At 43.4% G+C, this 27,829-nt stretch overlaps 1 protein-coding gene across 1 annotated transcript in view; it reads left to right on the top strand.

The window, feature by feature from the left end:
- The window catches only part of LOC124606775 (probable phospholipid-transporting ATPase IA), a 642,579-nt gene that overhangs the window by 173,484 nt on the left and 441,266 nt on the right, over window positions 1-27,829 (top strand). The gene's annotated exons all lie outside the window — the stretch shown is intronic.

Here is a 27,829-nt window from a genome sequence, read left to right as displayed (position 1 = left end):
GTGTAAAGTTGTATAAGCAAATACCATATTAGCTAGGGTTCCTTGTGGTTGCCACACACATGGTACACAAAGTAAGCGTGTACCCCTCTGAGGATTAATGTAATTATACCCTCAGGTGTTACAGATTACAACAATGGAATGAAATGCATCACGGAAAACATTCTTTGTAATTCAAAAATCTTTAAAAATAAATGTTTTAAGTACAAAATCAATCACTCAAATACGTGTACTGTAGCGCTAAATGTGCGTCTTGTTGCAATATAATCTGTGTGGAAGTGTCGTAGTTATCGTCCTCCGAAAGCTAAGTTCTGCAGAAGTCAATGTACTTACCTCATAATACACAAAAGTGAAATGCTTTGCGTATAAATGTCTTAGTTATTACACTTATTGCCGTGATGAGGAAAGTACTGTGCTGTAACGTATTGTTGTGCTACGGAAAAGGCAGTCTTATTGTAGCTATACCACAAAAGTTACTACTAAAACCTGTTTTACTTTCCAGAATAAAACAGAAAACTGTGCATATATAAAACAGAAACACTGCAAAAGCAACATTGTAAATTGTCACTCATTAGTAGCGTCGTGATAAAATCGTGTAGCTGTCACATAAACTAACCACTGTGCCATCTGGTATCTCACTGAAAGTACTTAAAATCCAGAATATATTTTCAAGTAAACCAAAATGTTGCATTAAAATCTCATTAGCGGTACTGGTAAATGTTCTAAGTATGTAAGCCTTATAGTCGTTCCATAATCGTGCAACTAACAAGCAAGAATGTACACACACAATAACGCTGTGACGTCTGTTCACTATAACAATGCATTCGTCATTTCTGTTTAAATAAGTTCTCTTGGTTCTTGACTGGATATTTAACTTCAAACATTGTTGCATGTTAACAGATTCTAAGTCTGACAAGCATACTAGTAATGTAAAGTGAAAAGTTTTACAGCAATGACAAAGTTAAAAAATCAGATTATCTTTCAATAAACGGTTTTACATGTGAAATCTGGTGTAAACCTTTACTCTTCATAGTACTCAGAGTTTGAACTTGAATGCAATTGTCATGCGGTATCCGTCGGTAAAGAATACTGGAATTTTTCTCAAGGTTAGCGTCTATGTTATTTTTCTCTGAGCCAGCCGGCGCACGTGGGTGCCTGCGGCGCGAGTCATTGTCTGTCTCTTTGTTGGCGCGCGTTGTTATTGGGATTAGGAGACCTAACTTCTACAAATTCGCCTTGCCGAGAGGGCCCAGCTCTGTTAGAATCCCGCCAGTTCTGATGAAATTCACGTCTGTCGTTTTGTCGGTAGTTTACATAGTTTCTTGTTTGTCGGTCATGTGGTGGAGAATTTCTCCCTGAATCGTAACTCTGCGCCGAACTGTTGCGTCTGAAGTTATTCTGCCTCCCTTGATAATAATTGTTTTGGTTCCCATATTGTCTGTTTCTCTGACTGTCTCTGTGATATTCATTACTACAGAAATGCGATCTTTCTCTGAAACTATTATTACTCTGCCAGCGGTTGTCATATGGGTGGTGTCTGTTTTGGTCACGATTTGTGTTGTGAGAATAGCCTTGTCGTGTCAAGTTATTACTTCTTTCATCGCGGAATTGCGACGGATGTGACCTGTAATTGTTGTGTTCCTGGTTTCGTGTTCCGCGATTGTCAGTGTCAATTTCTAATTCTTGTAAAAGTCCCTGAAATGCTTCAATGTCATCTTTGCAACGTCCTGCCAAAATAATATGTCGTAAATGTTCAGGCAGTTTGATTAAGCAAATGCGGATGAGTTCTGAGGGGCTGTATGGGTTTGAAAGATACTGATTCCTGTGCAACATGTCTTCAAAATATTTCATAAGACTGGAAAATTCAGATTGTTCGAAACGTTTCATCATTATGATGCTATGTTTAGTCGGTCTTGTGTGCCTTGAGACCAATATGCTGAGAGGAAGGCATGGTAAAACTCTCCTTCACTGTGGCAATCGTGAATTACCGATCGCATTCTTACAGCTGGTTCATTCTCCAAGTAGCCACACATAAATTCTAATCTGTGTTCTAACGACCAGTTGGGAGGAAAACAATGCGAGAATTGATGGAGCCATGCTTGTGGATGAATGTCGTTGCCAGAATTCTTAAATGTTTTGAATTTACGTGTAGTAATGAACAGCTTATAGTCAAAATCATCATGTCGGCGAGTCGCATATCGGTCATTGTTAGGTCGTGTCGGCCGTTCCATATCAAAATTCGGTGCACATTGCCAATTTCTTTCATAACTTCCGAAATGCCCTGTGTTATTATTTTGTGGCTGTTCCGTATTTCTGTGTCCCTCTTCCCGTATTGGGGCGCGAGTATCCTCTGAAATACGTAATTCTTGTATTACCTGTGTCAGCTGATCTTGTACTTCCCGGATTTCTCTTTTGTACTGTGTATTGATTTGATTTTGATTCTGTTTGAATTTTCTAATTTGTTCATACTCTTCTGTGTCAGTGAAGGCTACAGGTCTTGTGTCATTCAGATCATCATCTACCTTTGTAGATAAGTTAGTGACCTGATCCGAAAGTTCGGCTACTTTCTCCGATAGTGAACACATTTCCTCAGTGTGTTTTTCTGAACCAAGTTTCAGAGTGTCCATTTGTGTTGAAATTGAATCTACTGTGTCCTTTAAGTTTTCCTGAGTTATTGCAAGTTGCGTAACCGAATCGGTAGATGCAACTGAGTCAATTTTAGCCCACAAGGTCTCATGATTTTCATGAACAATGGCTTGCAGTTCTTTTATGGCTGCTTCGTGATTCTGTAATGCATTTTCACGCCGCGAAAAAATAGGTTGAAAATGCTCACAAATTTGTGTTTTTACGTCATTACAGACTTTTTGACATTTCGATTCAATGTTATGTAACTCAGTAGTTAAATCTTCACGTGTTTGTTCAAGTGTGGTGTCTAACTTTTTAAGATTTTGTTCCACTGTATCTAACTTTCGAAGATTTTGTTCCATTGTGTCTAACTTTTGAAGCTTTTGCTGTGTTTGTCCCATTTGCTGTATTAATTGTAATAACAATGCACTGGTGTCTGGAACATGTTCCTCAGTGCTTTTCGGCAGTGAATTTGCACCGGAAACATTCACATTTTGACAAGCAGAAAATGTGTCTTGACTTATTTGAGAAAACGGTGAGGATCCAAAACCTGAATCTACAGTATTTGCGAGATTGTTTCCTGTCATTTCGGATTCCTGAGGCGAGCTGTTGCCGACCGATCGATCGATAATGCTTCCCTGTTCTCTAATTGTTTCACTGTTTACACCATTGTTTGCCGCCCGCTCCATTTCCCTATGCACAATTACCAAATTACTACTTTGAACATTAGTTAATTCATTACTCTGCGGCGCTAACACACTGCTTTCGTCTTCACTGTCATTTCTCAATTTACTTTGGAGCCTAGTATTACGTTTTTCACACGCCATTATTGTCACAATATTTCACGATAACACAGAAAAGCACAATTTGAAGAGCAAAAATAAGAGAACACATTAACATAACACTGAAAATAATATCTAGTTAATTGCAGCTGCGAAATACTTGGTGCAAATCTACATGCATGCCACAACTGTTTTACTGTACAACAATGAAAGACTGCAACTACAAAGGAGATTTTCTCTACAATTACGCGCTAGCAATAAACAAAAGCTACACTAATTACACAAACTACAAGAAAAAAAAATCAGAAGATTCCAGTGAGGTATCCTGGCAGGGTCGCCATATGAAACGTCCCCTTTGAACAATTATACATGACTGTGCTTAAACTGACACACAATATTTTGTTAGCGCAACGCAATCTGACTTTTAAAATTCCCTACAAAGGAATGGCCCTGACTAACATTAAACTATACCTTTCACAAATCACTTACCTCACAAAAATCTTTGCTGCTCAAGCTACTGCAATACAGCGAGCGCCACTACTGCCAGCTAAATAAAAGATTCAAACTACTGAAGGCACTAACTACTGATAGGGATAGTTAGCAAATGAAAGATATTAATAGAGAACAAACAATGTATTTACCTTGATATCATCATATATAAATATAGCAATCATGACAAATTTCAAAACTCCGCCATCTCTCTCCCCACATCCACCACTGCTGGCGGCTCACCTCCAACTGCGCAACGCTACGCGCTGTTCACAGCCAGCTGCCTAACACTACAATGGCGAGTATTACAACAATGCAAAGCAGCCACAGACTGCACACAGCACAGCCAGTGATTTTCATACAGAGGTGGCGTTACCAATAAAAAAACCTAAACAGCCTACTTACACTTTCTTCAGTTTGAAAAATGCGTTTGAATTCTTTTGTTGGTCTGTGGTGTTTAGTTTGCTTATGTCCTAAGAATACTTCACATATGCACTGCGTTGTTTCTTTCTTTCTTGTAAGTTTTCATTTCTTATATTTTTCCTTGAATCTTTTGTTACCATTCCATATCCGCGGGAGTTCCACTTCTTTCAAATCTTCCTTAGTGTCTTCTAATCATTTAAGCTTAGTTTTCTAATTATCTTTAACAGGCCTCTGTTGAGTCTGTCACCCATTCTGTAAATATTCCCATAGTATTTTGACTCTTACGTATGGTATCTCCGAACTTATTTAACAGTATTAGAGCTGTGCCGTTTTGCTCCTGAACCAAATTCTGTTTTCTCACGTGGGCTCACTTGTTTCTATAAGAATTGTGGATTCCTACTTTTTGATGTGTTATTTCAGCATGATTTTCAATCTTTTTCAGCTGCATATAGAAAGAACAGTGTTTATCATCTCGTCAGTGATGAGATCACTGGAGATGGGGCACAATCCCTGACTGAATAAGGATGAATAACAAAGTTGCCCTTGTGCTCTTCCAGGGAAACATCCTAGCATTTGCCTTAAGCGATTTAGGGAAACCACGGAAATTGCATGAAGAGACGGGAATTTGAACCACCTTCATTCCGAACGCGAATCCAGTGTGTCAACCATTGCGTCATCTCTGATGGTTTTCGGCAAACAGCTGTTGACATTTCCCATGTTTAGTGTTCCGTACCTCAGTCGGTACAAACGCGAACCTAATAGGGTGACTTTGTTGACCGACTGTCTGTCTGTCTCTTTGACTATTAAGCCCCTTTCTCTCTTAAACGGGTCTGTGTCATATATTACGATCCCTTGGCGGTGTATAAAATGTAAGCTTGTATGCTTCTAAATCAAATTTCGATATTCGCGAACTCGCTTATTGCCTACCTATGGGCTACTTCCCGTTGATATAGGATTATGAAATTTGCAAGAAACAAGGTTTAGTAGTAGACGTGAGGGAAATAAATCGTAAAACTGTCAATCTGTAATTATATCACACGAAAAAAATACTTTTTTCATTTGTTATCCGACTGCATGCAGTCTGTTAAGACACCCTTTTCTCAGAATCTGGTAGACACGAGTTAAAATTTGTGTCACGTACTATCTACTATAAGTCTGTACAAATGCTGGGATAAGCAGATGACATGGATTTAATGAGCAGAACACGTCTACAAAGTGCATTTTCGGCTCTAAAACAGAGTGCAGAGAAGATGTGCCTGAGAATTAATGAAGGAAGGACGAAGTATATGTATAATATCCCTAAGCAACCCTTACAGCTCACAATAACCCTTGATGGAATGACATTTGAGCGAGTGGAATGTTTCACCTATCAGGGCTCAAAGATGGAAGCAAATGCCACCACCTTTACTGAAATTATGGCTCGCATAAGTGTTTCTAACCGATGCTACTATGGAATGTTGCGACATTTTAAATCCAAGCTTATATCACGAGGGACTAAGTGCCGACTTTACAAAAACGCTGATACGCCCAGTACTTACTTACGGCTCAGAAACATGGACAATTATGAATCAGGGTGAAAACAAACTGAGATCACATGAAAGAAGTATACTGAGGAGGATTTTCGGACCTGTATAAGAAAATGGTATCTGGAGAAGGCTAAGAAATGACGAACTTTATGATTGCTACAAGGAGGATGATATGGTGAAGTTCATAAAGCTGTGCAGAATGAGATGGGCTGGACATGTAATGCGACTCGATGAGACAGATCCTCCAAGGAAAGCCTGGTGCAGTGAACCTGGAGGAAGAAGAGCAAGGGGACGACCTAGGTTGAGATGGAGCGCCGAGGTTGGAGCGGACGCTGTCCGAGTCGGTTGCCGTTACTGGAGGTCCACGGCGAAGTCCAGAGAGGAATGGCAGAAAATTATTGAGGAGACCAAGTCCCATACCGGGATTCAGTGCCACTGGAAGAAGAAGTCTTGGTCCATGGTCCCTTAACGATCAAAAAATTTAAGCCTCCAAGTCAATGCAGTAAAGAGATACAGGTGTTTGTGTCACATATTTTGATGCTCGCAAATTCGCGTATCAAGCTAGCTTTTACAGTACATGTAAAGGTAAATATCCGAAAAATGTTACTTTTTAATTATATCACACGAAAACAATTTTTTTCGTCATAGCAAATGCGAAATTACACAAAAATTAAAACTTAAAACATTCTCAAAAGTCGTGGAATTAGCAGGTCCGATATCTTGCCAATACCGATAACAGGCAAAAATCTTCGAGATTCTCGATTTCCAGGGTGGAGCTACTATCTATAAACCCAATTAAGTTCCACAGAACCCTCAGAATGTGAATCCTACTTTGGTATGTGTATGCCTTTGAAATTATAAGGCACTTCCTAAGTTGGCCCCCACTGTTCAATATTCGTGGTAATAATATCTGCCCTCTGTTCAGGATAGAGAAATAAGCCATGTTGTCCCGCATTTCCATCTCTACCTGGACATTTCCTGCTAAATTTATTTATTTTTCTTTGCTTTCCTTTAGATGCAAACGTCAGTTTCACTACTGAATCAGACTCAGAGTTCATTCACGCGATTGGCAAAAGAGGTGCGAGAATGTACCAAACTGTCTGAAAATAACGACGGAATGGATACAAATCCGACCAGCTTCGCAACTTTTAACATTTTGTTCCGTTGAAAAAGTGAAACTCGACACTGAGTGACCATAGAGTTTATTGCTGTGGAGATAGAGTGGCAGGGGACGGCGACAGGAAGCGACAAAATAAAGCACGTATTTACTATCGCTTTTATGCACCCAAGCTGTGTACTGGTAGTGGCAAATTGAGACAAGTGTACTTTTTTCTATTGTTCTGTATTACACGTTGATACTTTTGTTATTAAATTCAGAATTAATATTTGACTGTATGTGCCAAAGATACGAAAGAGAACACGACGTTCTGCCTCAGCTCTCAACACAAATGTCCACCTCAGCGTAAAACAAAAATGTATGCGGGAACACTAAATTGGTTTACGGCTCTCCATAATGATAATTGAAAACGAAGGCTGAAGGTCGAAAGGATTGAGAGGTGTGACGTGGTGGGTTACATTTTGGTATCTTTATTGGTCATATGCAGGTTTAAAAAATTATGCCTGGTGTCGTCAATTTTGATCCACACTCAGTCCACAATCCCTATCACGGAGTTTGCATATGAAGCTTGCATGTCTTTAGTTTATTTGTGTTTCGAGCAAAAAAACGCAATGATATCAGGGTTATTGATTGGACTTGAAAAATGGTAGTGGTTTAACCAAAGAGATTTCACCTCCACTGAATATCGGCTTTTTCCTTCTTTCTCTGGAATATATTTCAAAAACATCTCTCACAAAGGGAAGTGATCTGGATGTCTTTTGTGCCAGAACGTGCATGGAAAAGTAAATTATGTACTATCGTTGACCAGAAATCACTTGGGTCTCGTACTTGAAGGGTTAAGATGGTAACATTCATTTTTTTTATAAATCTCTGTGCGTAATCTTAATGTATCCTTAGTTTCGGCTCTGAACATTTGCTATGCTGGTATTAGCAGAATAGGATATCTGCTGATTCTTCATATGCGACTCTCTGCTGCCAGCCACTTGGATAACATAATAACCCTTATGTCGTTACGTACACGTTTCCAAGTGTTACACAAGACAGCTCCACTGGGTGTTTACAATGAAACTTTCGCTATTGTAGACAGCACCCATGAAACACGATTGATCGTAGGACAGTGAAACTTGGTGGAAACGTTTGTAAGGACATGCGAAAGAGAAATAACGAAAAAACCATTGAAACAAACACATTTTAATTTCCACGTGAGAGGGTAACATTTGATAATCACGTACCATGTTCATGTTCCAACTTAACAAACGTTGCTCGATGTGACGACCACAGCCATCCACGACAGCCTGAAACCGTAGTAAAGATACCATTTCACGACTGTTCGCAGCTCTTTTCCAGTAGTGGACTATGGAATGTTCAGCTGCCCTGAAATAGCTCCTGCATTCCTTGATGATCGCAGATTGCGTCCAGCATTTTCAGCTATGGTAACGGAAACTACACTCCTGGAAATTGAAATAAGAACACCGTGAATTCATTGTCCCAGGAAGGGGAAACTTTATTGACACATTCCTGGGGTCAGATACATCACATGATCACACTGACAGAACCACAGGCACATAGACACAGGCAACAGAGCATGCACAATGTCGGCACTAGTACAGTGTATATCCACCTTTCGCAGCAATGCAGGCTGCTATTCTCCCATGGAGACGATCGTAGAGATGCTGGATGTAGTCCTGTGGAACGGCTTGCCATGCCATTTCCACCTGGCGCCTCAGATGGACCAGCGTTCGTGCTGGACGTGCAGACCGCGTGAGACGACGCTTCATCCAGTCCCAAACATGCTCAATGGGGGACAGATCCGGAGATCTTGCTGGCCAGGGTAGTTGACTTACACCTTCTAGAGCACGTTGGGTGGCACGGGATACATGCGGACGTGCATTGTCCTGTTGGAACAGCAAGTTCCCTTGCCGGTCTAGGAATGGTAGAACGATGGGTTCGATGACGGTTTGGATGTACCGTGCACTATTCAGTGTCCCCTCGACGATCACCAGTGGTGTACGGCCAGTGTAGGAGATCGCTCCCCACACCATGATGCCGGGTGTTGGCCCTGTGTGCCTCGGTCGTATGCATTCCTGATTGTGGCGCTCACCTGCACGGCGCCAAACACGCATACGACCATCATTGGCACCAAGGCAGAAGCGACTCTCATCGCTGAAGACGACACGTCTCCATTCGTCCCTCCATTCACGCCTGTCGCGACACCACTGGAGGCGGGCTGCACGATGTTGGGGCGTGAGCGGAAGACGGCCTAACGGTGTGCGGGACCGTAGCCCAGCTTCATGGAGACGGTTGCGAATGGTCCTCGCCGATACCCCAGGAGCAACAGTGTCCCTAATTTGCTGGGAAGTGGCGGTGCGGTCCCCTACGGCACTGCGTAGGATCCTACGGTCTTGGCGTGCATCCGTGCGTCGCTGCGGTCCGGTCCCAGGTCGACTGGCACGTGCACCTTCCGCCGACCACTGGCGACAACATCGATGTACTGTGGAGACCTCACGCCCCACGTGTTGAGCAATTCGGCGGTACGTCCACCCGGCCTCCCGCATGCCCACTATACGCCCTCGCTCAAAGTCCGTCAACTGCACATACGGTTCACGTCCACGGTGTCGCGGCATGCTACCAGTGTTAAAGACTGCGATGGAGCTCCGTATGCCACGGCAAACTGGCTGACACTGACGGCGGCGGTGCACAAATGCTGCGCAGCTAGCGCCATTCGACGGCCAACACCGCGGTTCCTGGTGTGTCCGCTGTGCCGTGCGTGTGATCATTGCTTGTACAGCCCTCTCGCAGTGTCCGGAGCAAGTATGGTGGGTCTGACACACCGGTGTCAATGTGTTCTTTTTTCCATTTCCAGGAGTGTACTTCAACAATTTGTGGCGCAATTGCCCGTCGGCCACTCCCAGGAGCTGTTCCCAAATCCCCAGTTAATCCGAACTTCCGAATCATGTTCTAAAACCTCGATGCCGGAACAGGACCTCTCCGTATTCGTTTAATGCATCGATACTCGCGGAGAGCACTGTTGCTGTTGATTTGATAAAACGAGCAAAGCCCTGCTCGCCGTGGCCAGACCATGTTGACTGTCTGCAATTACAATGCACACTGATGGTTGCGTTTCAACTCTACGTTGCCGTACCAGTACAGGCAACTAACGTATGTTACGACACTAACATTACTAATAACGTAGTTTTGCATCACACAGTCTGAACATTATTCCATAGTTGGGTACCCACACGATAAACAGTTTTCCGCCTGCACTAACTCAAGTGGCAAAAGTGTAACCATAACCGCCCTGTAGTCTCACTTCTTCCGCTTATGTCCCTGTCCCACATCGGTACAGTTACTTAAGGATTTATCTTGCTTAATTTAACGGATGGCTGGATGCTCTTTCTGTCGCCATCCCGGTACCCCTTGGGACGGAACGCGAGCACCCCATATGCCTGCTTGTAATGTTAGTAATTGGAAAGCGAGTGAGAGTTTTCGAGACGTTCACGAATCGTGTAACCGAGGCGGAACTTAGGTACCAGCGCGATATTCACCTACTGGGATGGGGAAAACCGCCTAAAAACCACAACCATGTTGCCGGCACACTGTCATTAATCCACCGGGCAGTTTCGATCACCGGCCGGCGCACCTTCCCGTCCCAGAAACGGCACTTTGCCCTGCGCGGCTAAGTTTACAGCTGAAAATGGGTAGTTCATTTGCTTTTAAAATTGGTTATTGATCATTCAGTACCATACCGGAAGCCCGCTCGGTTATCCGTGCGGTCTAACGCACTGTTTTCCGGGCGGGAAAGCCGGCCGGTGTGGCCGTGCGGTTCTAGGCGCCTCAGTCTGGAACCGCGTGACCGCTACGGTCGCAGGTTCGAATCCTGCTTCGGGCATGGATGTGTGTAATGTCCTTAGGTTAGTTAGGCTTAATTAGTTCTAAGTACTAGGCGACTGATGACCTCAGAAGTTAAGTCGCATAGTGCTCAGAGCCATTTTTTGAACCGGGCGGGAAGGCGTGCCGGTCCCTGGCACGAATCCGCCCGGCGGATAAGTGTCGAGGTCCGGTGTGCCAGCCAGTCTGTGGATAGTTTTTAAGGCGGATTTACATCTGCCTCGGCGACTGCAGGCTGGTTCCCCTTATTCCGCCTCAGTTACACTATGTCGGCGATTGCTGCGTAAACACTTTCTCCACGTACGCGTACACCATAATTACTCTGCCACGCATACATTGGGGTTACACTCGTTTGGTGTGAGACGTTGCCAGGGGGGAGGGGGGGGGGGGGGGTCCACTGGGGGCCGAACCGCACAATAACCCTGGGTTCGGGATGGGGTGGCGGTGGGGTGAGTGGACTGCTGTAGCCTGTTGTGAGGTTGTGTACCACTGCGGGCTACGGCGGAGACCAAGTCTCTCCGTCGTTTATAGATCCCCAGATCAATGCAATACAATACCATACCGGAACTCCTGCGTGCACTGTTCTCACATTCATACGTGCCACCGCGTCGCTTCAGGCTGCATTTTATATTCATAATACCGTTAAGTATTCGTCACGCCACCTGCCAACTATTAGTACGCTTTTCAAAATTTGCAATGAGTGACCAATAAATTATTTTATAAGCTGCTGAAGCTGCATTCTTAAAATTTTCATCTCCTCCACGGCAACTACAAGACTGGCATTCAATACGGAAGTAATCGAATAATTTCAGAAACTTTCACCGGAGAAGTCCCAAGATAAAAACCACCGCAGTACCAGTCCCTCGTATTCGATGATGCCAGCCACCACTTCTTTTCATAACCATCATTTTCATCTTCTGCACTTACCGGCCTTCGCCTGCCATTCTACTCATAGAAACTGGTACAAGTCCTTCCACCTGGTTGTGGGTCTTCCTATATTTCTTCGTCCTGTTTGTTTGTATTTGTATAGTTTTTTTGGTAATCTCTCGTCCTCCATCCTACTGGTGGGCTCTTTCCATTTCCTTCTGCATTCTGTTCTTTTCCTATTGAGACACTAATCCTAATTTTTCGCTTATTTCTATATTCCGCTGTCGATATTTCCTTTTGTATCCTGCTAAATCTCTGAGAAATCTCATCTAAGAAACCTGTGTTCTTAGTTTTTCTTAACGTCTCATTTTCGCATCCTTACATTTGAACTTGAAGTGTCGGTGTTTAACAAAATTTCGGAAGTACTTTCTTATTTTCCTTTGTTAGATTCCTTCAAAAGTACAGTTTATTAAGTTAAATGTATCTACTTTATGCTAAGAACAATTCCTCTTCATGTGATATATCCCACCTTGAGTGTTTAAAATTTGTTGATTGCTCAAACATTTTCATCGGACTTCTTCCATCAATTTGAGAATCAAAGCTAGACCGTTGGGCTCACCTCAGGAATGTATGATGGGTGGGGAAGTATTTCCCATCCATATTTATCAAACGTTTATCTCACTGGTTGCACGGTATATGATTTGCATTATCGTGCAAAATGAGGGCACCAGTTGCAAGCATTTCAGGCCTTCTTTGACGAATTTTCTGGGACAAAACATTTTGCAGAAACAGACTGTAGTATATGTCTAGCTACGAACGTCCCCTGGAGCAATCTGTTTACAGCTATGACTCAGTTCATGTCATACGCGGAGATCATCATCAGTTTCACCTTTGATTGTTGGCGGAGGAACTTTTACGCGAGTGGAGAATCGGAACATTTCCATTGTCACGACTGAGACTTCAGTTCTGGCTCAGAATCTCGTATCCGGGTTTCATCAAGTTCAACAGGCCTTTTCAGAAACTGTGCTCCTTCTGTTGAAGCAATTCCTCCGCTTTCTGCCACTCACTCAGATCATGCGGAACTCGTCTGACAGCAACTTTTCTCATCTTTAACTTTTCAGTTGTGATTCTGTAAACTGAAGTGATAGACATTCTGGCCTCACATGCAATTTTCTGGCCTCATATGCAATTTTCTCACGTGTTTTTCGTCGATCTTCTCTTAAAATGTCCGTAACAATAAGCTGAAAGGTTTAGTCTGCTGCAGTTGACGACCTTCTACTTTTTCGGTTGTCCTCAGTGCTTACCCGACCTTCATGGAAAAGAGTAGACCACCGTGATATCGTGCCACGATCCACTGCACTACTCCCACATACTTCTCTTACAGCGTTATAAATTTCCGTTGGGTTTTTTGCGCGTAGGGATTCTATTTTGATATAGGAACGCTGATCACTACGTGTAATCAGACGTGACTCAGTATCAGCTTCCATTTTATAACTGATTTATCCACGACTCAGCCACGCAAACCACCAAACAAATACACGACCATCAAAGCTAAAGTCTGGCTTACAACTGACATGAATTTCAACTTGATCACGTGACATTAACGGTCACTCGTGCGCAGTATGCAACGCTTTTGAAATGACCCTCATATGTGACTACGTCATGATTTCTATAAAATGTTTAGGGAAATCCTTTTGTGAAGTATCTATAAGCGCTTGTCTCCTTTAATATGATCAAAACCTGTGCCATTGGTTAATCTAAGCACCCTACCCAAATAACCGTGGTTGATTGGGTCGTTAGGACAGGAGTGTAACCAGAAGGTCGCTCATAGCATTCATTTTATTTAACATAGATATAAAATTATTCATTTTAAAAACAAATACCATCCAAATTAACGTACATCTATATATATTATTCAGAACAGAAGTTGTTACTCACAAAATATCAAGCCAAAATTTTTTAACAGCACTGTAACAGTGGAATTCATAGAGACTAGCCAATTACATCAATAACGCATATCTTTCCAAAACTCAGAAAAATTCTCACAATGTCTCAACAACATTAAAACAATTTTCCCAATTGTAATTACGGTAGACTGCCAACACGAGTATTAAAACAAAAACATGAAAATATCACGTAAAAATGCAAAAACATTAGGTAAAGACTGTTCAGTCATGTTAACAAGAAATACATAACCATTCAGAAGAATAATAACAAGTTTACGAAAAAGTTAGGTTGGCTGAAAGATACACACATCAAAAAGAGTTTTGCATCACCTCGGTTCCGAGATTTCCGGAACCTGTATTGAAAACTGGAATAGAGATCAACATAAACATCATTTCCGCCCTTTTTATTTCTCATGAAAACCACACACTGCATGTTGTACCATCATACAGCGAGACTTTCAGAGGTGATGGTCCACGTTGCTGTACGCACCGGTACCTTTAATACCCAGCAGCACGTCCTCTTGCATTGATGCATGCCTGTATTCGTCGTGGCATACTATCCACAAGTTCATCAAGGTACTGTTGGTCGGGATTTTCCCACTCCTCAACGGCGATTCGGTGTAGATCCCTCAGAGGGGTTGGTAGGTCACGTCGTTCATAATCAGCCCTTTACAATCTATTCCAGGCATGTCCGATAAGGTTCATGTCTGGAGAACATGCTGGCCATCTAATCGAGCGATGTCGTTATGCTGAAGGAAGTCATTCACAATATGTGCACGATGGGGGCGCGAATTGTCGTCCATGAAGATGAATGCCTCGCCACTATGCTGCCGATATGGTTACACTATCGGTCGTAGGACGGTATTCATGTATCGCACAGCCGTTACGGCGCCTTTCATGACCACCAGAGGCGTACGTCGGCCCCGCATAATGCCACCCCAAAACAACAGGGAACCTCCACCTTCCTGCATTCGCTGTACAGTGTGTCTAAGGCGTTCAGCCTGACCGGGTTGCCTCCAAACACGTCTCCGACAATTGTCTGATTGAAGGCATATGCGACACTCATCGGTGAAGAGAACGTGATTCCAGTCCTGAGCGGTCCATTCGGCGTGTTGTTGGGCCCATGTATACCGCGCTGCATGGTGTCGTGGTTGCAAAGATGGACCTCGCATAATGCAGCCTATTGCGAATAGTTTGAGTCGTAACTGGGCGTCCTGTGGCTGCACGAAAAGGATTATTCAACATGGTGGCGTTCCTGTCAGGGTTCCTCCGAGCCATAATACGTAGGTAGTGGTCATCCACTGCAATAGTAGCCCTTGGGCGGCCTGAACGAGGCATGTCTCTCTGTATCTCCTCCATGTCCGAACAACATCGCTTTGGTTCACTCCAAGACGCCTGGACACTTCCCTTGTTGAAAGCCCTTCCTGCCACAAAGTAACAATGAGACGCGATCGCACCGCGGTATTGACCGTCTAGGCATGGTTGAACTACAGAGAGCACGAGCCGTGTACCTCCTTCCTGGTGGAATGACTGGAACTGATCGGCTGTCGGACCCCCTCCGTCTAATGGGCGCTGCTAATGCATGGTTGCTTACATCTTTGGACGGAATTAATAACACCACTGAATAATCAAACGGATTGTCTCTGTGATACAACATCCACAGTCAATGTCTATGTTCAGGTTCTGGAATCCGGGATGATGCAAAACTTTTTTTAATGCGGGTAATTTGATTTGTTGAAGCTACAGCATCCTTACGTAATACATTTCACATATGCTGCACATCGTTTAACAAGCGGTGGGGCTAGTGATGTCCGTCTTCATTACAATATAACCCAGCTTCACAATATACCTTTGAACATAATGCCGTCTGTTTCCTGAAATGTGCCTACTTTAGACACACGCTAACGGTAGATCGTACAAATCATAGACCACAATTTTACTTGGTGCCACAAACAGAACACAAAAAACTTAATAATACCGAACAAGACAGGCGCCGTAATATTCGTACTCCCTATAGTACCATGCAAGTCACTCTAATGTCTTAACAGTTGTTCTACCATCCTGTCCTTCTTCTTGTCAGTGTTCTCCATAAATTCCTTTCCTCGCTGATTCTCTGGAGAACCTCCTTATCATTTCACCACATTTTCAACATTCTTCTGTAATTACGCATCTCAAATACTTCGATTCTTTTCTTTTCTGGTTTTCCTCCAGCCCATGTTTCACTACCATACAGTGCTGTGCTTCAAACGTACATTCTCAGTGAGTTCTTCTTCAAATTAAGACCTACGTTTGATACTAGTAGACTTCCGTTGGCCAGGAATGCTCTTTTTGCCAGTGATAGTCCGCTTTTTATATCCTACTTGCTACGACAGTGATGAGTTATTTTGCTGCCTAGGTAGCAGAATCCCTTAACTTCATCTACTTCATGATCATCAGTCCTGAAGTTACTGCCTTTCTCACCTTTCTCATTTCTGTTACTTCGCAGCACTTTCGTCTTTCTTCGATTTACTCTCAATCCATATTCTGCACTAAGCAGGCTGTTCATTCCATTCTGGAGATAATGTAATTCTTCTTCACTTTCACTCACGATAGCAATGTGATCAGCGAATCTTATCATTGATATCCTTTCACCTTGAAATTCAATTCCACTCTTGAAATTTTCTTTTATTCCTGTAATTGCTTCTTCGATGTACAGATTGAACACAGAGGCAAAAGACTACATCCTAGTCTCACACACTCTTTAATCCGAGCACTTCGTTCTTCGTCGTCCACTCTTATTGTTCCCTCTTGGTTCTTGTACATGTTATATATTACCCGTTTTTCCCTACAGCTTACTTCTATTTTTCTCAAAACTTCGACCATCTTGCACTATTTTACATTGTCGAACGTTTTTCCCAGATCTTGTAAATTCTCTGGTGAACGACCCTCAGAAAGCTCTTTAGGAGGTGACTCATGTGGCTGACGGTCCTGTGTTCACCACAAGTCTTAGTTCGGGGCTTTTTGGGCAATGTAATGAATTCGGATTTAAGCCATTCCCGTGAAATGTTACCAGAGTCGTAGATGTCATTAAATATTCCAGTCAACCATTTTAAATTATCCTCGCAGAGCAGCTTGCGAATCTCAGCATTCGCATTGTCGGGACCAGGTGATTTACCATCTTTCATTCCATTTATCGCAGCATGTACTTCTTCCATCAGAATTCTAGGTCCTGTTTTGCAATATATTTGAGGAAGTTCTGGCCGTTTTCCATAAAAGAGTTGTTTTATATATGTATTGCATGTTTCTTTAAGCTCACTATTATTTTTCCTTCATTATTCACCAACCTGTTTCCTGTCCTTTTTCTGTAATTTCCTGTCACTTCCCTGACTTTTTTCTGAAGAAAGTATGGGGCCCCATTAACTCTTACCTTACCAAACCGTAGTTTTGCATTACGAGATACGAAGAAAAAATTAGGCAGGTAACTGGGCGATTTTTCTGGCATGATGGGTTTTTTACGATTATAAGGTTGGCGTGGAAACTTCAGATCGCTGGAGCACAGCTGAAGATGTTACTAGTTGTTGCATGCCTCCAACCACCAATCCATTGGTAGAGACTTTAACAAAATGGAATTGGTGAAATTTATTGACCCGTACGTCGAACGAAGTGGTACAGTAGATGAAACATCGGACTTGCTTTAGGCAGAATCACTATTCAGGTTGCCGTTTGCCTATCCGTATTTAGGTTTAGCTCAGTCCCAGATATATTATGACGAATGCCGTATTGGTTCCCTTAAATAGACCAATTTCCGTGCCCATTCTTGACATATCTCTCCTGTGTTCAGTCTCTACTGACCTCGTTATTTCCTTAATTCCGCCGTTCCTTTATGAGCACGCAACGACTAGGGCGTGCTGAAAATTAATGCCTCCGAATTTTTATCTGAAAACTCTTAAAGTTTTTTAAATAAAAAAACGTTATTAATATTTTACATCATTATTCTTCATGTCTACGTTTTTATTTCTCAACATAGTCTACCTGGCGACGAACAAATTTCTCCCAGTGAGAGACCACTTTGTTGATACCAGCCGGCCCGTGTGGCCGAGCGGTTCTAGGCGCTTCAGTCTGGAACCGCGCGACCACCACGGTGGCAGGTTCGAATCCTGCCTCGGGCATGGATGTGTTTGATGTCCTTAGGTTAGTTAGGTTTAAGTAGTTCTAAGTTCTAGGGGACTGATGACCTCACATGTTAAGTCCCATAGTGTTCAGAGTCATTTGAATCATTTTTGTTGATACCGTCACTGTAGAATGTTTGGATTTTTTGACGGAGCCACAACCTCACCTTTGCTTGCACCGCCTCATCACTATCAAAATGAAGTCCTCTAAGGCGTCCAGTTGTGGTAGATGTCGCAGCGCTCGAGTGGTCTGGCATTTCCATGCTGAAGGAGAGGGTGCACCATGTGTAGACGAACTCTTCGAATCCGAAACTCAATTACAGCACGTTGTTTCTCACGCACTCACACAGTTACTTTACACGCCACTACACTACAAGCTTCAAAAAAAAAATGGTTCAAATGGCTCTGAGCACTATGCGACTTAACTTCTGAGGTCATCAGTCGCCTAGAACTTAGAACTAATTAAACCTAACTAACCTAAGGACATCACACACATCCATGCCCGAGGCAGGATTCGAACCTGCGACCGTAGCGGTCACGCGGTTCCAGACTGAAGCGCCTTTAACCGCACGGCCACACCGGCCGGCTTACAAGCTTCACTTCGGAGTCCTGTAGCGGTAGAGGGCTGAAAATACGTAGACATGTAGAATAAAAACGTGGTTTACTTGAAAAGCTTTAAGAGGTTATACATAAATTCGGAGGCATTACTTCTTAGTACACCTTCATATATCACCTGCGTTTATGATAAACAAACTTCATGCACCGAAGAGTGAGGGTTATTTTACTTTGTAAATCAAATGCGCAGACATTTGCCTTAATCTGCTGTATAGCACTTGGAGGAGAGTCACATCAATATTTGCTGCTCCTTGTTCTGTTTCGAATATGGAGAGAGGGGAAAATGATTGTCAGTACGCTTCGTAAGCGCTCTAACGTCTCTTATCGTGGTCTAATGGTCTGCTCGCAAGGTATAAGAATCAACTGGAGTTTTGCGTTGTCCGCCCGGAATACCGGTTCTGTAAAGTTACCCCAACGGTTTTATGAGTAGCCCATTTGAGTTATTTTGTAGTATCTTTTATACTTTCACATGCGCTACATTGATGAACATGCCCCCATTAATTCTATCGACTTCTCTCGTACATTGTACAGGGAAATTTTTCACTGAAGCAGCTTCGCCAATTAAGAACGCTGTTGCCGACCCAACACATTTAACCACAACGTAGAAAAGCCTAAACTCTGATAAAGATCTCAAATACTGGACCATTACTCCAGGATAAGTTGCACTAGTTTCTGGTTTACGATTTCTTTAACAGATGCACTGCAGTTCCCAGAAACCTTGCAACAAATCTGTTGTATTCCTGTTGCCTGCTACTAATATTCTGTTCCGTTTCGAGTTATTACATCGCTGCAGTACTTAAGGGAAACATTTAGTGAAGAAGTTTACCACTCAGTTTTAAACGAATACTATTATACTCTTTTTCTTGACTATGGACGTTGTATTAAATGAACACAGATTTAAGGATATCTGTCACCTACCTCATCAAGCGGAATTACTCTGTAAGTCGTATTAAATTTCGTTATGATCGAAGAACGATTTGTTGCTTTGGGTATCTGCACTGTCACAGAACTATCCGATAGAGCTGGTGACAACATCTGATTAATATTTCATTTGTATATACATTGGCAGTGATGTTAAATCTCCTTCGGATATAGTGTATGGTACAACGACATTTCTGTTAGACATTCGACATTCAGATTACTGCACTAGGATCTGTTAATCAAATATTCTTTGGAAACTCTTCGCTACAGAGACAAATGACAGTCGCTGCGTATGCGTAGTGAATTTCCCATCGCTCCCACCAAAGACACTGGGTTCCCAAGCGTATATGTATCCACTGTTTTGATAACTATCATCATTGTAGATTAAATTAAGTAAGTTAGAGGGCAACTTGACAGTTGTCTCCATTACCAATTCAACATTAAATTAACACCTTCACTGGCGTTTCCGTATCTTTCTTTGAGGATCGTACATTGGGCTATCAGAAAAATAAATTAAGTACAGCCTGAATTTATCATTAGTCCTGTGACTAATATGCCCAAAACACGCAAAACATCCATCGACAAATCTTCCGCGCAATTGATCCGGAATAGTTGTCTGCCGGCCGTTGTGACAGAGCGGTTGTAGGCGCTTCAATCCGGAACCACGCTGCTTCTACGATCGCAGGTTCGAATCCTGCCTCGTACATGGATGTGTATGCAGCCCTTAGGTTTAAGTAGTTCTAAGTCTAGTGGACTGATGACCTCAGACGTTAAGTCCCATACTGCTCAGAGCCATTTGAATAGTTGTCCTCCGTCTTCAGTGTCTCTGTCTTGGTTACTCAGTGTCACCATGAGCTGATTGGAATTCCATCATTTTAACGCAGTTCGTACATATTTCTCTTAAGCTTGGCACTTTCTGTAAGAAAAACCCGATGGCTGAAACTCCCATACGCTACCAGCAGTGGAGTACCAGCTACTTTTTAATGTGTATGCATATCATCTGGTGTATGTGTGTGTGTTGGTGATTGTGGTGGGGTGGAGGGAGGGAGGGCAAGCAAACCTGTTGACTGATTGTTGAGGGAAGGTGGGGTCAAGCCAGCATATTCACTGATTTCGTCTAACGTAAAATAGACATACACTTTCAGCGAAACCATTAGGCCTCTGTGTGTGTGTGTGTGTGTGTGTGTGTGTGTGTGTGTTAATTACCTTTGAGACTGGACGTGGTGGATTGATGTTATTCAAGTGCCTTTAAGGCGACAAAGATGCCGTCATTAACACCTAACTGGGTTTGAAAGAGGCTGTGTAATAGGACTGCGAGAAGCTGGATGTTCTTTCTGCGATATTGCAGAAAGATTTGGCAGGAATGCAACCACTGTACATGACTGGTGGCAGTGCTGGTCATGAGAATGTACACTCGCAAGAAGAACATCATTACGGTTGAACGCTGGCCACGTTCTGTGTGTGTGTGTGTGTGTGTGTGTGTGTGAGTGAGTGAGTGAGTGCAACATATTATTTACAAAACGACAGTGCTGCCCTGCATGCAGGCAGTGAGGAAAGCTATTCCCCGTGATGTGCTCTGTCACCCCTAGACATTTGCCGCAAAGACTGAAACACCCTGGGTATATTGCAAACTTGATGGTCCTATAACAGTCCTATACATACACCCCAGTTACTTTTACCTCTAAAGATTTCTCCGTGTTGAGAATGACGTACCTTACCAAACTACACGCTAGATATCTTAATCGTTCCGAGCCTGTGTTCCGTCAGTAATCAGCTTATCGTTGACGAGGCTCTAATTGAAGAACTGATTGTATCCCGCACCTTCATGCATTTCTACTGTCTCAATAACGTACTCTACTTAATATAAGAATAAACTGCCACAGAAACATGTTATTTGCTTTTTATTACTAGTTTCGCTCCACCATGGGCACATATTTAGATGTTTTTACTCATGCTGTCTGATGATGGTGCTGAGAGTAGCTACGAAATTTGCCAGTAGACGATGAACACCTCACACCAAAAACTCAGGCTTACGCACACAACATTATATCAAATAACGATTAAGAGAAGGAAATAGTACAAACGGTAACTGGTCTTTCACACAGCAGTGTAGACAAACATCGAAGGCGGCGTTGGTTCCTTTGAACCAGACGAAAGCCAACCTTCGTAATCAGCACTCAAGTAAAATACGCCCGTGTACCAATATCTATGCCGAGTCCCCTTAAGACATACAGTATACAAGCAGTTCTCTATAATGTAGAATGGAATACGATAAACTTACATATCATAACGAGGCAATCATTTACACCAAAATTTTCGCTGATGTGTTCCACAAGGTACGAGCACCAATACAGCGATGAAGTGATTTAGCTTTAGCAAGCATAGGAAACAGTAGTGAAACAATTTAGCACTGAAGTACGTCGCGGCAGTAATGACTTACGGGAGTAAGCTGGGTTTTCTGGAGCATGTTAACTTGAATGACATTACATGCTTCACAAGCTGCGATATCGTCGCGAAAAAACACAGTGACCCGTATATGTAATAAGTTTCCTTTAATTTACGTCTATGGTCACAATCTTTCCTGTTTAACAGATTACCGGTTTCGGTCTTTAATGACCATCATCAGATCTGTCTCATGAAAACAAAGTCCTAATGCATGCACTGCAGCCATAGTGGCATAGTCAACTGTTAAATGCGGAATCAGCACCAGCATCGTCAAACACATATGAATCACATCACACGCACGAGTCATGTTGTCAGTAGACTGACGATGCTGGTGCTGATTCCGCATTTGGCCGGCCGAAGTGGACGTGCGGTTAAAGGCGCTGCAGTCTGGAACCGCAAGACCGCTACGGTCGCAGGTTCGAATCCTGCCTCGGGCATGGATGTTTGTGATGTCTTTAGGTTAGTTAGGTTTAACTAGTTCTAAGTTCTAGGGGACTAATGACCTCAGCAGTTGAGTCCCATAGTGCTCAGAGCCATAGTGCTCAGAGCCATTCCGCATTTAACAGTTGACTATGCCACTATGGCTGCAGTGCATTAGGACTTTGTTTTGATGAGACAGATCTGATGATGGTCATTAAAGACCGAAACCGGAAATCTGTTAAACCGAAAAGATTGTGACCATAGACGTAAATTAAAGGAAACTTACGAAATTACATGCGACCGCACATCCCACCAAAATGTTGTAGGCACAGTCTACATTGCAGCACTTGAACTTGTTTAGGCTAGCAGTCAAGCCAAACAGCACAGAATCTGACACCTCGGTAACACAGTTGCCTTTGAAGGAAACAGATCCTCACCAGTTGTAGAGAACCGGAAACGGCCTTTAGGTCCACAGCCCCGGGCACACCTCGCACCACGCACTTTGCCGGCCAGGCGCGGGTCTCTGTCCTCTGCCTTGTACGTCCCCGTCTCCGTCGATAATAGCACTGCTTCCTTCTTGCTCGAGCCGAGCTGGCCCATCAAACATCGCGTGTCCCGCCACACTCCAGCACAGCGCGCGCACCCAACCTTCTGGCAGCGATCGCAAGACAGCCGCGTATCCGTCCTTGGGCACGGATTAAGAACTTCCCGCAACAGCCGCCCGCGACCTCTCGCCGTGGGCAACCTGTGGAACCTGAGAGTCAACGATGCTGATGATCGACAGATCACAAAGTGGACGTATCAGATATCTGGTTCCATAACATGACCTTATTTCCTGACAAGTGTTCTGTATTTACAATGAAGAGCCAAAACACTATGGACACCTGCTTGGACGCCGGCCGCGGTGGCCGTGCGGTTCTGGCGCTGCAGTCCGGAACCGCGGGACTGCTACGGTCGCAGGTTCGAATCCTGCCTCGGGCATGGGTGTGTGTGATGTCCTTAGGTTAGTTAGGTTTAAGTAGTTCTAAGTTCTAGGGGACTTATGACCTAAGATGTTGAGTCCCATAGTGCTCAGAGCCATTTGAACCATTTGAACACCTGCTTGGTCCACCTTTGGAAGGCAATACAGCAGCGATTCGGCGTGGCGTGGATTCGACAAGTCACTGGCAGGTATCTAGAGATGCGTGGCACCAGATGTCTACGTAGAGGTCACGCAATTCCCGCAAGTTACGCGCCAGTGGTTTTTGGACTTGGAGCGGACACCCGATAGCGTCCCAGATGTGTTCCATCCAGTTCAGGCGAATTTGCTAACCAAGACATCAGCATGTGTTCACCAGGTCCGCAACAATATTCACATAGTCCACGGCAGTCATCTAGGTGAATGTTCCTGAAAGGGTAAAGACTACCCTCACCGGACCATCGACATGATTTACAAGAAACGTTATTCATCCGACCTAGCGATATGTTTCCGTTGATCCACGATCCAGTCCCGATCATTCCGTGCCCACTAAAATCATAATTGACGATGTCGTTTAGTTAACATGGGAACACTGAAGGCTTGTCGTCTGTTGTGCGGCCTGCATGTGCACTGAAACACTTGTGCCTGCACCAGTACTGTCGTCAGATGTGCCACAGAGCCTCCACGTTATGTGTTGAGGCTTGGACGGACAACACCTAATCGTCTACTCGTGGTTTCTCGGCCCTTCAGTCAATTTCCATACATGCTCACAACAGTAACAAGCGAACAGTCTCATACGCTTCTTTCCAGGTACTGGACCTTGACAATGTGCCCTTTGTCAAAGTCGCTTCTTCTGTGGATTTTCTCATTTGTTGCCCAGGTCCATACGCATCCGGTTACATTGGTGATAGAAAGGGAGGTTCAAGTGTTTTGGAAATCCCTTGGGCTTGGGACCATTTGTATGCCCGACAGAAGGATCGTCTTACTGTAACTGTCCTACAGTACAGAATCAAAAGTCAAATATTGCACACTTACTCAGGCAAATGGAGCAAATCGGCTCGTTCCTTTTGCATTGTATATGGTCTGTATATGGGCGGCTCCAGAGAGAACCCGAAAAACGTGGGTTTTGGGTACCAAAACAGAGCGGCCGATTTCAAGACGGCTATGCACAATAAATGGCTGAAATTTTTACGATATGCTCCTAAGATGCTGCTCTCGAACAGCCTTGAAAATTATTTTTATATCTTTATCCATTTCCTAGGTACAGTGGTTCAAAATTATCGGTCTTGTACACGTAAAATCCGATGTGAGGCGAAATCTAAATAACAAATAATCGCAGCAAATTGCACAAATTTTAACGGTATACCCTTTCGACATTTATGTAGAAGTGGCGTCTTCAAGTTTTCAAAAATATTTGTCCGTTATCTATAATCATCCCAAAAAACATAGTTTTTTGGTATCAAAAGCGAGCCGCGTATTTCAAGACGGCTACACGCAGCAAATTGCCAACAGCTGTAATTCTTACGATGTATTCGTAAGATCACGATTTCGAACAACCTTGAAAATTTTGTCGATATCTTTAGCCGTTTCCGAGATACAAAGGCTCAAAGTTGCCCTACTTGTGCAAGTAAAATACGCACCTAATATCCGGTGTGAATCGAAAACGTAGTTTATAAAGTGAAGCAGCACGAAGAAATATACCACAAAGTGTCTTAGTTAGCATCAAAATGGTTCTGGGAACCCTATGTTGTAGTACAGAAGCACATGCAAAATTTTTCTGCGCGTAAAATACGGTTGAGTTTTAAAATTTGTTTCGTGCTATTTCAGTTTCACATCAGTAAACTATCAAAATTTTACTGACCCACAAAATTCTTTTCGTATGAGTGACATGCCCTGCTGTAGCAGGGAAAAGAAGGGAACCAGCGGAAAAAAGCTCCTATCGGAGCACAAAAAAGACAAATATGCTCATGTTATAAAACACGTGGTCTGGAAAGTGGGACACCAGGTCAGTCTACCTTCCTCAGCATCTTTAAAAATTTCCCGAAAATTTTGGCATGCGTTTATATTCGCGCTTTTTGCGCTGAGATAGGAGGCGATGGCAGTAGGAAGGAGACGGAATAGTATTAAATCGAGGACGATAGTAGGCAGCTGTTGTGATATAGAAAGAGCGAAGGCGACAGTGACACTGTGAGAGAAAGAGAGGGACAGAGTGACAGTGGAACATGGCTGAGAGTGGCAGAATAGTGCTAGAAAAAAAGTGAAGGAGAGAGTGAATTGGTACAGGAATAAAGAGAAGGAGAAAGTGGAAGTGGCTGAGAGCTAGTGATAATGAGAGACACAGTTTACAACAATGACACCGAGGAGGAGAGAGATCGTGTCAGTGAGAAGAGAGACCAGAAATGGGAAGGAATGAACGAGATAATAGCAGTAAGAGAGAGCAAGAGGGGTATAGTGACATGGAGAGGAGACATTAGTAGCATGACAGAACAGAGGAGGCTGTGGCTGTGAAATAGGAGACAGTGACAAAGTTACAAACGGAGATGAAGCTTGTGAGAGTTGCATGTTAAAAAGAGCGCGAATATATTCGGATACCAAAAATTTTTGCGAAATTTTTTGAAGATGCAGAGGAACGCAGAACGTGGCTACTGGAACCCTACTTTTCAGTCAGAGTCTTTTAAAACAGGAGCGTATTAGCCTTTCTGATGTTCCGATAGGAGCATTTTTCCGCTGTTCGTCACTAAAACGATTCGCTACTCGTATCTGCTTTGCCTGTATACTCATACTTTCCTTAACGCGTCACGTGCTCCCAGTGCATTAGACGTCTTTCGATCTAGCGGTGGGCACTGCTCATAATGTTTCAGCTTATCAGTGCGGGCACAAACACACCAACTCAAATATAAGTTTTCCTACAGTAACAATCACAGAATCCGTGCGAAATTACCGTGGGAATGGTATGGGTAACAATAACCCAAAGTCATTTGGCACTACGCATCGTTTTAAATTTAACGTTGAAATATTTTGAAGAGAAAAATCCTCCTTAGGCCGAAAAGCGCAACTTCTTTATTCACGTCCATAGTGAAAATTACTACTACTCTTCCAGTCCGTCCTTATCGCAACAAAATTTTACGGTAGCCTCCCACTTCTGTTATCAGTATTATTATCACAATAGGTCCGCTATAAAATAATAATAATAATAATAAAAACCTCATCTGTACTGGCTTTGCAACACCACTCTAAGTAATAACTCCTATCGTAAAATGGCTGATTATTGAACTTGTCTGCTTTTTAACTTATAGTGATTCGTCGATGGTGTTTTCTTAATGAAGTGGCTGTTACAGACTTTCACAAAATGTTTCAGTTCAAGTTCGACGTAAATTCATTACTGCATAGAAACTTTCTTTGTGGACAGTTAACCAGCCTACATGGCTAGCGCGAAGAGCAGCTATATCGCGACGCGTCCTCCTCAGGACCATGTCCCAGCTCAAAAATGGTTCAAATGACTCTGAGCACTATGGGACTTAACTTCTGAGGTCATCAGTCCCCTAGAACTTAGAACTACTTAAACCTAACTAACCTAAGGACAACACACACTGCCATGCCCGAGGCAGGATTCGAACCTGCGACCGTAGCGGTCGCGCGGTTCCAGACTGTAGCGCCTAGAACTGCTCGGCCACACCGGCCGGCCGTAATGGAGGAACGGTACCATTTATCTGACGTCCGAAAGGGCATTAACATTGGCTTTCGAGCCAAGAGTAGAAGAATTTATGAAACGGCTAAGTTTGTAAACTGTTCGCGTGGCGCGGTGGTTAAAGTATACCGAAAATGGCGAAACTGCGCCGAGGCAACCGTGGTGCACCACCGACCATAGATGTCAGAGGTGAACGAAGGCTGCGGAGATGTGTACGGGCGAATAGACGTGTGAGTGTTGAGCTACTGACCGCCCGATGAACCAACGGGATACTAACAGCGTCTCTCAAGGACTGTTCAGCGAACGTTGCTGCTTACGGGCCTCCGCAGCAGGCACCTGATTCATGCACCCATGCTGACGGCAGTTCATTGGCGAAGAAAGGCTGCAACTTGCGTGCCAATACCGCCGTTGGACGTTAGATTTTCTCATTTTGAGAGAACCGAAGGATGATCTGTTTAACTGTTAAAAACCATTCAACTACCAAGACTGCATACAATATATTATTATTTTAAGACAACCGGTTTCAACGGTCTATGCTGTCATCTTCAGGTCTTAAAATAGCACTTATAAAAGGTTTGTCATCGCTAAAGTATTTAAAAACATAAAGCACCTTTTGCAGCAGGCTATATCCATGTACATATAGCTCACGGTTGGTTGTTGCATCTACATCTACATCTACATTTATACTCCGCAAGCCACCCAACGGTGTGTGGCGGAGGGCACTTTACGTGCCACTGTCATTACCTCCCTTTCCTGTTCCAGTCGCGTATGGTTCGCGGGAAGAACGACTGCCGGAAAGCCTTCTGTGCGCGCTCGAATCTCTCTAATTTTACATTCGTGATCTTCTCAGGAGGTATAAGTAGGGGGCAGCAATATATTCGATACCTCATCCAGAAACGCACCCTCTCGAAACCTGGACAGCAAGCTACACCGCGATTCAGAGCGCCTCTCTTGCAGAGTCTGCCACTTGAGTT

The sequence above is a fragment of the Schistocerca americana genome, chromosome 3 (genome assembly GCF_021461395.2).
Source record: "Schistocerca americana isolate TAMUIC-IGC-003095 chromosome 3, iqSchAmer2.1, whole genome shotgun sequence".
NCBI lineage: Eukaryota > Metazoa > Arthropoda > Insecta > Orthoptera > Acrididae > Schistocerca > Schistocerca americana.
The sequence above is the reverse complement of the archived record's forward strand: the minus strand, read 5'-3'. Positions and strand labels throughout refer to the sequence as shown.